The sequence below is a fragment of the Marmota flaviventris genome, chromosome 8, assembly GCF_047511675.1.
Source record: "Marmota flaviventris isolate mMarFla1 chromosome 8, mMarFla1.hap1, whole genome shotgun sequence".
Taxonomy (NCBI): domain Eukaryota; kingdom Metazoa; phylum Chordata; class Mammalia; order Rodentia; family Sciuridae; genus Marmota; species Marmota flaviventris.
Window position 1 is genome coordinate 104568001 of NC_092505.1, and position 12964 is coordinate 104580964.

Sequence of the window (12964 nt, forward strand, 5' to 3'; positions counted from 1 at the left end):
TATGTTACCTTAGGTGGAAAAAGGGATTTTGCCAATGTGATTTAATTAAGGACCTTGCAATGGGGTGAATGTTCTGGATTATCTGAGTGGGCTCAATTTAATCACATGGGGCTTTAAAAGCAGAGACCCTTTACCAGCTCAAGGGAGATGTAACCATGGAAGAGTGACCAAGGAGATGTATTGCTAGGTTTGAAGGGCCTCGGGAATCAAGGAATTCAGGTGACTTTTAAAGATTGGAAAAAACAAGGAAATCTATTTCCCCCCCACCCTGGGCCCTAGATAGGAAGACAGTCCTGCAAACACATTGGTCTTAGCCCAAGTAAGACCTATGACTTTCAACCTATAGAACTGTAACCATATAAATTTGTGCTATTTTAAGCCACTATGCTTTGTGCTAATTTGTTATATGTTCTGGAATTTGCTAGGTATATTAATTTTCTATTAATACAATAAATTCCAGAACATATATTTTTAAAGTGTAATATTTTCAAACTTTGCATTAAAAATAAGCATAAAAATTTTAATAGCTGTCTCAATTACATAATAGAGTGGTGTGTGAAATTGCATATAAAATATGAGATTAAAAAAATAAGCTTTTGGAATGCTAGCCCACAACAGGGGAAGGTAGTGAGGGGAAGAATAGAAGTTCATTGGATTAGACAAAGAGGAATGGGAAAAAGGAAAAATAGTAGAATGAATCAGACATAATTTCCTTTCTCGTCTATGAATACACACTCAGTGTAACTCTATATTATGTACAACCACAAGAGTGGGATGCTAACTGGAGTGGATTGTACTCCATGTGTGTTAGTCAGGGTTCTCTAGAGGAACAGAATCAACAGGAAGTATAATTATAAAAAGGGGATTTATTAGGTTCACTTACACAACCAGAAGCTGGGTAGTCCACAATGGCCATCTTCAGATTGAAGAGCTGGAAGAACCAGCAACTGCAAAATCCAAGAGGCTGAAGCCCCAGAACAAGAGGGATGAAAGGCACTACACTAGTCCTAGACCAAAGGCTTGTGGAGAATCATTGACAGAGTCCACTGTGGAAGAATGAAGAAGCAAGAGGCTCATATCCTCACATGATCACTGCAGCAATCAAGAACCCGTTCAAGAAGAACTGAGCTTGCATCAGCTGCTGCTTCCTCATTCTTCCAACTTTTATTCCATCCAAACCTTCATCCCATTGGACGGTGGTGCCCAAGCTTACAGAGGGTCTCCATTTCAGTTGCCAATCATTTACAGACACACCCTCATTGACACCCCCATAAACCTCTTAATCCTTGGCATCTCTTAATCCAATCAAATTGACAATTCAAATTAACCATTACACAATGTATGTATAATATGTCAAAATACACTGTTCTGTCATGTATATCTAAAAAGAATAAGTAATAAAAATTAAAAATAAATATAAAAAATAAGCTGTAGGAAATGTTTAAGGAAACTTAAACATCTTCAGAAAACTAGCCCAGCTACCTATCTCTTGCTAGATGGAGAGTCTAACAAAAATGTTTTGCCATGAAAATTCTGCTTCAAATTTTATTTGATAGCTAGATATTAAATTTGGTGGTATGTACACCTACAAAAATCTGCCATGTTGTTCCCTTTTATGTAGAATTCAATGCAAACATTGCCATACCATAGCCCATCAGGTCCTACAGCATCCAACACTCAGAAACACAGTTTCTTTTCCTTCCCCACTTCTCATTATGCAACTCTTGTTTCAGCCCCACTCTAAGGACTTTGTGCTTAGTTTCTCTGCCTATAATATATGTAGGAAAGCATTGCATGGAGGTCAGAACAACAGACACAGCACCCAGAGAAACAAGGGCATCAGTAAACACAAAGCTTCAGAAAGAAGCCTGCAATCTCACCAGAACCATTTAGACACCATCTAAAGTTTGCAGATCTCAGAAATGCCAACCCAACCTTCTGAATTAACTCTGTGTAAGACCTAGAATAAATATGCCAGGGAAGGAGAGAATGAGTAGTATCATTACCTTTCTGAGACAGGAGCAATGTGGGGCACATTCCATCAGGCCCAGCAAAGACAACTCACTGCAGGAGGATGTGATACCTTTCTTTATGCCATACCCTCAATGGTAGTATAAGTTACGTCAACAGATTTAATGATATCTTTGAGAAACCATCTGGTATATAATGGTTAGTATCCCAGAGTCAGAAACTAGATACCCAGTTTCCTAATCCCAATTCAGCCATTAACTAGATGTTCCAGGTGGGCAAGTCATATTATTATCTCAGTAAATTGTCAGGAGAGAATGGCCAAGTTACTGCATAGTGTTGTGAGGACTTACTTAATACACATAAAATACTAAGAGCTGTACTTGGGCAATAATAAGTGCTAACTAAATGGTGGTCATGATTTGTTAGAGGACTCATTGTGGTCAGTCAACCTTTCATTGGGGCAGGATCTGTTTTTAATTCAGTTTTTGCTAAAGTTTGGAAAATGTTCCCCTACATATCTAAATGTATCTAATTTCATCTTTTGAAGCTATTCTATGAAATATAATGAAAATTTCTTTGTTTTCCCCATTGGTTTCTAAATTTCTTGATCAATGACTAGTATTAAACACGCAGACTATAAAATCATTATAATTGTTTAATATAGTTAATGTTTCTTTCTTGATGTATACTGAATTATCCAAAACCATAGAAAAAATGGAATCTAAAATATCATTAAAAACCTTCTTTATTTATTCTTTTAAGCTTCCCGAAATCTCCTCCTCCTTAATGGTTAATCTAAGAGGGCATAGATCACTGTACAAAGTGAAAAAAATGCTTATTCTGAAATAATCTGAATTAAAATGAGATTTTACCAATTGACATTAGACCCTAAGTCCAGTAAAAATGTTAATGAGGTAAATGAGTCAGTAGGAATATTTTGGCATTTGTCAGTCTTCAAGAATTTGAAATAAATGGATGTTTGGGCCTGGGGATTGGAGAAAGAAGGTGTTCCTTGGAAAAACACCTCATTGTGCCACCTCAAAAGTTTGAGGGTGCCATTCAACTCTTTTGGTTATGAAATTAGAGAAACTTGAAGACCAAGAGCTTGTAAATTCCAGTTATCTCCTTGTTCCCAGTTTAAATTAACTAAGGGAAAGAACACACAGATATTCCCCTTGGTACTGGGCACTAAGAAAAGAAAACTATAGAGAAATGGCAGTGTAGCACAATGAACAGAAAAAGATTAGGGAAGAATGTGCTTTTGCACTATCTGGGTTTGGTTTTTCTTTTCATTCCAAGAGTGACCATTATCCAGAAATTTTCATTTTTGTGGAGTGTAAATATGTGTAATTTGTGTGTAACCAAAGCATCCTCTTGGAAACATAAATGGGAGCATAAATAATGGAGGTAGGTAACCATAGAAGGCAAAGAAATCATAAGCATTGGTTGTTGTATGGATTTTGTTCTAGAAGCTTAAGGAACAAGAGAGTGGTCCCAAAATTAACTAAAGTACCTAATAAATAGGGTAACCAAAAGAGTCAATTTATGATATACTAATGATGAGATACAATCTGTCCCAAAACTAAGCCAGGATTTGTACAAGAACATACAGCTCAATCTTTCACAGCAGGTTCCTTACTATAGACACCACCAGGGATGTGGGATAATGAGGAAAAGGGGAAGAAAACGTCTGAGAGAGAGACTTTCATCTATCTGAACAGTGTTGGGTACAAACAGTGACTGAGAAACATGCTTGAGTCTGATGGACCTCGGGACAACTAAGTTTCAAACAGGAAGTGATTGGAATACACAGGGAAGAGTTTTAAATAATCAGATGAGCAGTAATGATGACTCAAGGAAGGAAGAAAATAAGTTATTTTAAAAGGGTTCTATTTTGCATATATCTGATACAAAACTATCGAATTTATATCTATATAATTGTACACACATACATACATAATTGTATACTTATGTATCTATATTGCACCATTACATTTAAAGTCTCTTTTCCCAAAACCGAACTTTCATTTTCAAAACTCTAGGACACAATTTGGGGAAGCTGTACAACTCATTTTCAGCTGTGTCAAATTTGATCACCAGTGTTTTCCCATGAAATAAGTACCTTCCACCTAATAACCCTGGTCAACTCATGGTTCCAGTTTTCTCATGTGTAAAATTAGGAAGTTGGCTAATGGCTTCATTCTCTTCCAACTCAATAATTTAATGACAAGGTAGAGAGTTCCTCTCAGGTCTTTGCTTAGACTCAGATGTATAATTAAAGCACCTAAGAAATATGGGAAAGAAGATTATTCCAAAATTTAGAAATGTCCAAACATTTGCTATTTCTCTTCAAGGTGTTTGTGAAGCAACTATTCCATAAATTGATCTAGATGTTCCTATCCATCTTTTTTTTTATCCAGGATTAATATTCATAAATCAGAAAAGATGAACGAGCCTTCACCAATGAGCCTCTTAAATAAAAGAACTAAACTACAAAAAGTCATTAACCAGCTCTCTCGATGGAATGGAATGTTTGTTAAAGCAAGTTTTATTCCTTACATAGGATTTTCTTCCTATAAGTTTTAAATTTCCCTCTGGAAAGATACATGGTATTATTTACTTTGGTTAATAAAGATTTCCTAGAATTAATAGCATTTCCAGTATTAGCAAATTTGAAAACTGTATAAATCCTCAGAGCAGCTCCCTTTTAAGTCTTTAAAATCAGGAAATTCTAAGTCTCTTTTAAATCTCACAGAATGTGATTCCTGATGATTTACTATAAATCCCAATGCAGCTAGGAAGTGTTAATGCATTTTGTTTGATAAGAAGTTTTTATGAATGCTCAGCTATCATGTTTTCCAATATATGATTCTGTTCACATCCACTATAGGGTTCCGAGGAGTGGCAGGCATTGGCAATATTGTAAAGTGTTCTTGAAGCAATAGAAAAGAGAAAAAAAAGTCATAATTTTCTATGGGGATAATTTCTATGCCACACTGACACTTTTAAATGTTTTCAATAGTGTTGATTTATTGGAAAGCTTAGAAAGGTAGTGCTTAGAACCAGCTTTTCCCATAAAATCTCAGTGACAGAGAATAACTTTTACATCTTTCAAACTGTCCATTGTGAAAGATTTTTTCATTATGACGAAGGTGTTTAGAGGTTTTTGATTTAATGTAGAATGATAACTCCCTTGAGTCCCAGACTTCTGGAAAGAACAAACAATGAAACGCACCCGTCCCCGGAGTGAGCTCTATAATGGAATATGTTTGGCTATCCATGGCAACAAAGTACTGTTCTGACTTGCTGCAGTTCGGCAATGTGAAATTCTGATTCTCATAAATTAAAATTTATTTATAAACACATTGCTTTGACCTTGGGTTTTCAAAAACAACAGAAGCCATGTATCAGCTTTATTCATCCTGTTGTTGAGGTTAATTTGAGCAGTTTTCTCTTTAATTCTTGGAATGAGCCAACACAAAGCCACCCTGGAAACTTAACATTCTGTAAGATACTTTGATAAACTAACCTTGAAGTTCTGGTCATGTTTTAAGAACATGAAGTGCTAAGTGAAAAGTGTATGCTAAGTATGACAGGATATCTTAGATACAGGTCTTTTAATAAGTAATTTGATTTTTTTCTAGTTAAATTGAGGTCTTATACAAATTAAAAATACCAGTTTATAATGATTTTTCTATCACCCTAACATCCTCTTCTTTTAATACAGTCTTCTAGGCCCCCTTGCCTTACCACCTATTCCCAAGGCCCTTTAAAAAAAAATGTGGTACTAGGGATTGAACCCAGTACCCCACATATTCTAGGCAAATGTTCTACCACTGAGCCACAACCCCAGGTCCCAAAGTCCTTTTTAAGGAAGTAAGTAGATCTGGACTAGAGTGGCCAGCCATGCAGGTTTGTCCTAGATTGAGTGGCTCCTGGGGTGCCAGATTTTCAGGGTCAAGACCAAGAGGAAAAAACAAAGAAGTTGGTTAGCCTACAGAGATTTCCCAACTTTAGTGAGCCTTGGAATTACATGAAGGGATGTTAAAACTCAAATTTATGAACCCCAGCTCCAGAGGTCTTATTCAGAAGATCTGGGGTAAGCACAAGAATTTGCATTTCTTACAAATTCACAGATGATATTAATACTTCTTTTCCAAAAGCTACTCTTTGGAGAAGCACCTGACATTCAGCACTCTCCAGGCCATAAACTGATCAGCTCAAGGATGCACAGTTGAGCCAAACTGACCTTAGAATGTCTCTCAAGAGAATTTGACACTGGGGCTCAAGTTATTATATCAATTACCTTGGTCATTAAAGGTGTCTACATTTTTGAGATGAGATGCATAGAGAAATGAATTGTCATGGTTCCGGTTTCTACTTTCCATCCTTCAGTGAAATAACTGTACTTCTAGTTCCATAAGATCTTTCACTGTCTTCTGATGAATTACTGTTTCAACTTCAGATACTTTAAGTGGCTTATATTATATGAGCCAACAGACCCTTAATTAAGGTTAAAATCCTCTAATTAATGACACACAACACGCTGAGAAAACAATCTAAGTTCAATAAAATGGTGTTACTTTTACAAAATTTTAAACTGTCACAGAAATTCTTATCATTCATATCATGAAAGAGCTTGAAAAACTGATACATTTCATATATTAATGCTTCAACTAAAGAAAAAGTCTGTAAGAAAAAAGAGAACAGGAAAAATTGCCAACTCAGGTTAGTTAAGGATGTCCAAAGAAGACAATTTATCACAATGGCTGGGTCCACTGGGATCTCATGAGACTTAGAATTTTTAAGCAAATGATAGATTAGACTAAGTGAGTTTTCATTCCATGGAATTTTGTCAGCAAATCCCACAGAGAAAATTAAAATGTTCTGAGGTTTGAAGTGATTATTAATTAAATGTATTCTTAAATGATATATAAAAACAGAAATTAACACATATTAATAGGGTACCATATAATGTTTTAATACATATATATACATCAGGTAATGCTTAAATCAGAGAAAACTTATTTATCTCCTAAACATTAATCATTTCTTTATGGTAAAAACTCAAAATCCTTTCTAAAAGCTTTTTGAGATATATAGTCATCTATAGTCACCCTATTGTGCATTAGCACATCAGAATGTTATGTTTTATTGATCAGAAATTATACGGGCTTTATCTTTTTACTAACTTATTTATTTTTGCAAAGCTGGGAATTAAACCCTGAGCCTCAGGCATGCTAGGCATGTTCTCTTGCTTTGGCCTACACCCAGCCCCAGAAACGTGTTTAAAGTCTATTGGAGAGAACTGTGGGAGAGCAGTGCACAGCCTGGGTCATTACTCCACTTGTCTCTAGTAACAACAAAATTACCATTCTGTTTTTAAAGACTCTTAAGGAAGACAATTTGAAAATCTGCCCCACTAAAGCTGTTCTAACAGTTCACAGAATTAACCTTCTGGAAATGCCTTCATCACTTTTCTAAATCTTTATTGTCCGTTTTAGTTTGTTTCCTTTAACCTAGGATCAGGAGCTCTGAGTGGCAAAAAAAACATGCTCTTGAAAGGCATTGTTAATTTGTTTTTTTTTTCATATTTGATCCTTCAATCTTGAAGTCTTCTGAAACTACCGTGTGTATTGTGTTTGTTCAGTCCAAATCTACCAGTTTGGGGATTTTTGATTTATTAAATAATCTATTCTCCTAAATATAATTCTTCTGTTAGGGGCATATTCAATATATTTCTAAAATGCCTCTTCTTGAACATGACCACTAGTTCATCTCTTTCAAACCATTTTTCCTATTATAACTAAATGGGTTATACCCACTTTAGACTATCTGAGTGATTCTGAATCCCACTTCTGTCATCTAACAGGCCGCCTACCATCTCCTCATTCACACTCCTGAGTCATTTAAAAACATAACAAATATGTTTTCTTTTCCTTCTTTCAGATAAACATAATTTTTAAAAGTTTTGGACTTAGAATTGCTTCCTAAAATTTTTACTTGTGACCCACACACAACTCAAGAAACCAGAACTCACAGATGCACTTACAGTGTAGAGAATGATTACACTGCTTCCACATTTAAACTATACCCTCTGCTATAACCCTTTTTCTCCCTTTTAGCAGTATTTATCAGAGTAATCCTCATCTGGTTTCATTACATCCTCGTTAGTACGTGTCTGTTATCTCCTTGCTGCCAAATCAAGAGTAAAGGTTCTTTTTGTTTTATGATCCCTGTGGGCAAATGTCATTCTTGGCTGAACACATCCAGTGCCCATAAGGTTCTAATAGTTGAAGTGCTTAAAGCACCTGCCATCCATCAAGGTTTATGATGCGGTTACCATAGCTACCAAAACCCCATGCATTCCTGATCACATGGGATCTCTTTGTGAGAGAGAAAGAGAGGGAGGGGAGTTCTGCCAGGAATTATTCACGTGAATTTAGGTCCAATTAAACAATTAAAATCAGGCAAGGAATAGTTTAAAATGTAAATAAAGCACAACAATAAACTCAGAGCCACCAAGATAAGCTGAGACCAAATCAAACCCACACTGGCTTGAAATAGATGGACAGAAATGAGAGCATCTCCTTTATGCCGCATCATGTCAGCAGATGGCAAGGCGTACAATTTTCAAGACTTCCTTGGAGATAGCCTTTGGAAAAAAGTACTGGAGTACATAACTTTTAATCAAAAGTTACTGTGGAAGCCTTTTTTCTTTCCCCAAAGAAAGTTTGCTTTTAAATAACAATACTAGAGTTGTATTTTATACCGAACCTTTCATCCAAAGAAGCACATAATGCTCTATAAACGTATTAATCTTCACAACCTTCCTGTAAAGCACAGGGGTAGCAAACTCCCCAGATGCGCATATTGAATTTTTAAAAAGCAGTTTAAGTTGAATCAATAGTCTATTCAGAAAGGAAGGTTAAAAAGGTAGGCCTTGCACTGTGTCTTAATAATCAAAGTCCGCTAGGAATTTATTAGGCTGTGACAAAAGGAAAAGAAAGGAAAAAAATAAGCTTTTGTACATTGCCTATGTGGCTTATACTGAATGCTACCTTCCATATTTTCAATAGCATTGGGAGGTAGAGCCTAATTTAATATTACTAACTTCAGCATATTGCTATGTCAGTTTGCAAATAGAAGCTGAATATTTCTCAATCCAAAAATGACTTCCAAGTTGGAAAACTCAAAAGAATTTATGGTTTTACTATGCTATTATTTTAAAAACTTTTTTATTAAAATTTGGGTCAAATTATAAAAATGTTAAACATTCTGATACATAGTTAGGCAATATATGTTAGGACTCATTAAAATATTCATTCTCTTTTTCTCAGTAATTCCACTTCTGGGGATTATTTCTATCGCTAGGAAAGAATGAAAAATTCAAATGAGATTTATGATATATTTTACAGCATTAGCTATAGGCAGAAAACTGGAAATATTTTTAAGACTAAACAAAAATATTAAATATTATAAAAGCAGTAAGCTTTCATTTACCATTTACTGTACATCTCCTATGTTCCAGGCACAATAAATATGAAAACAGGACACACCCTTGCAAATGTTATTCCTGCCATAGAGGGCTTCATAGCCAACTGTGGGGAGAAAGACATGAATATGCACAAAATTTTAAATACCTATAGAAGGGGATAGGGCATGCATGGTAACATGGAGAGTCACAAAGGAAAAAAGCATTCAAATTTACAGTAGGAAAATTGAACATCAGAAAAGTTTCCATAAGGTTGACTTTTAACTGCAGTCTTAAAATTTGAGTAGTAGTTGGCAAATAGATTGAAGTCCACTAACACTAATGAAAAGGAAAGTCAGAGTAGTGGGAGCCAGATGTACTCAGGCTAACATCATAAGACTCAGTCAAGGCTTTCGAAAGGAGAAGAGGATAAAGGAGGTTCTCACAGCACTTGGACTTGCTGAATGAAGGGGATGCAGTGGGTGAAATAAAGGAGCAAAAAGCATTCCCAAAATTCTGATTTTGGAACAAGGATAGTGAACAAGAGAATCTAAGAAAAAGTAGAAAAATGAGAGAATAGTGGCATTTAAACACAAAGAGTTGAAATTACCTGAAGAGCAACTAAGGAATCTTGAAGCTAATGGAAAGTTGAGTCTGAAGTTTGTGGACACACAGGTTGTGGCAGCCATCACTGGAGTGTGAAATTTGAGAACAGACATAAGGACTGAGCCCTGGAAGACACAAGCACACTAACACAAGCAGAGGAAGAGTAGCCATTAAAAAGAGAGAGAGACAGAGATGTCATGGTAAGAAACCAGTGGATTGAACCACCCTGTCAGTGCTGCCATTTTTCAGAGCAGTTAAATAGACAGAAGTCTAAATAGAATTGTTTCTAAAATGAGGACAGATTAACTCCATAGAGAAGGAAAAAGTCAGTATTTGGAGAAGGGCATAGGATTAGAAACTATGTTTAAGATGAGACAGACTAGTGCATACTTTCAGAGAACAGAGATTGAAGTGATTGAGAGAAAAAGATTACAATTATAAAAGAGAAAATGGAAAGATGCTGAAATGATGCAGGCTTTTCTAAGCTTTTAACAAATGACATGCTTTTGTGGGGACCAAAAATTCATGTTATGCTTTGAAAGAAACGGTTTAAGGTTCTTGGTGTGGCAAATCTTAGGTTTGCTTCAGAGCTCCACATGTTGGAAAATGGGATTCATTAGAGGATGAGTCCCTCACCTGCCTTCCATCTGAGAACTGCTCTTCCCAATTGCTCTCCTGCCGCATACCATCAAGTCTGCCTTATTCATAAGCTGGAAAACTCTACTTCCAAAAGAGCATTAGAAGGAAATGTCAAGTATTCACATCTGTCAAGGAGCAGCAGTTCTTGGTAAAGAGTCTTTCTGAAAAGAAAGAACCATCCCCCTAGCAAAGTACCAAAGTTGCACTAAGAACCTCCAAAGAAGGGGCACTTGGATGGTCCCTCCAATCTCAAAAAAAAATAAAATAAAATAAAGACAGCTTTCTCCAGCAGTGGGTAAGAGCAGTCCCTGGACACGAAAGCTGCAGTGTCTTGGCCCTCTGAAAAGCCCCCTCATTAAGAATCATTCTGTAAAAAATGCAACAAACACAGAATTCCACCCAAGCTCTCAGAGAATAAGTTCTCCAGAACAGCAAAAAGTTGCCAGGAAAGATGGTAGATATAACTGTGAGACAGCACAGGACCCAAAAGGCCATGTTAGTTCCTTGGCTCAATGTAGCAGTCAACCAGAGAGAAGATGTGCATCCTTCACCTCTGCTGCATTGTGATGTACGGGACCAAATGGAGCTCTATCTGCAAAAGGCATATGGTAAATGCTACACTCTTCAGGATTTCTGGGAGCCAGACTCACCCAAAGTACCTCAAGCAAGGCACTTCCCAAATCTCACCTCCCTCAACCAGAAGGCCTGGAGAATGCACTGTCTCTGAAGGAACCCAACATGAAAGAGCTGGACAGGGATATCCAGGTTGATTTTGGCAGACATTCCTCTGTGGAAGATGCCCAGGCCAACAGTTCACTTGAAGTGTAGTGGGAACAAACCCCCCCCTCCAAAGACTAGAAGTTGTGGGAAGGAGTCAGCACCCAGGAGAACAGTGGACTAGCACACACCAGCTTCATACCTGTGCTAGCATGACTTGTGGGGGAGAGAGAGGTTCCAGCAAGATTTATTCTCCATTGAAATTTCACCCCAGCTGGTGTCTGGTTAAGTGTCTCACAGAAAGAAGTCGTCATATCCAAAACCAGCCCTAGACTGTAAACCTCTAAATAGTACTAATCACAGTCCCAGGTGTTTTGTGTCAGTCAAGCTTTTTAACTTTCAGGAAGCAGTGCACACTGGGAAATGTAGTTTCCCACTCTCCCTTGGCATTAAAGTGGCCATAGGTATATTTTTTGGGTGACAGGTTGGGGGGCAGGTGCCATGTTACCCAAGTTGGTCTCAAACTCCAGGCCTCCAGAGGTCTCCTGCCTCAGCCTCCCAAGTAGCTGGGATTATAGATGTGTACTACAGTACCCAGCATGTCTCATTTTATGCCTCTCATTCTCAAGTAATTAACAGCATCCTTCCACTTTCAAAAGTGACCTGCTTGGATACTGAATTGTATGATCACATTGCATACTCTGCTTTTGACTCATCGTCTGCATTCAGCTGGTCAAGGTATCACCTACCAGACTTGACATCACACTTGACGTGAGCTAAATGAAAAGCAAAATATATAAAATTGCTTATATATCCTCATGTCAATTTTATAAAACAAAACTATTTACTAAAGAAAAATTTGAAGGGAATTATAGGGAAAGATTAACGATGGGTGATTTTGAAGAAGTCAATTTTTATGTTACATTTTTCAGTTTTGATCAAATTTTCCAGAATAAGCATGAATTGATTTTATAATAACTTTTTAAAGTTTTTAAAAAGAACAAAGCTGAAAATAAAAAGAAAAAGAAAAATTGTGAAAAAAAAGACAGGAAGAAAAAGAAAAAAGAGGGAGGGAGGAAGGGAAACTTCATATACATACACTGAAACATGGAATCAAATCAAACCCCCTCAGCACAGAAAACCTGGCACAGGCCAGGACACAGTTGTAGCGCTGTGCAGGTAATATGTTTGATACTATTTTACATATAAAAAACTTTATTTATAATTGAGCTCTAAAAACATAAAAATAAAATATGAAAATATAATGTCTAAAAGAAAACTGCTGCCTCCTCACAAGTTAGGATATTTACCACCTCAGATATGTGTGCCTTTCATTTGGGGTGCTATTAAACAGTGTGAATGTAAACACCTCACTGTGGGAAAGAACAGACAGAACTTCTATTGTTTAAAAAAAGAAAATTTTGGACAGTGTAACATTTGCAGACTGAAGACACTATTGACTATGAACTTTATCTGAAATAAAATGCGATGCTCATGAATAAAAGAAATAATAAAAATTATCTGGAGTTTGGCATTTGTTCTACTTAGAAACTTTTT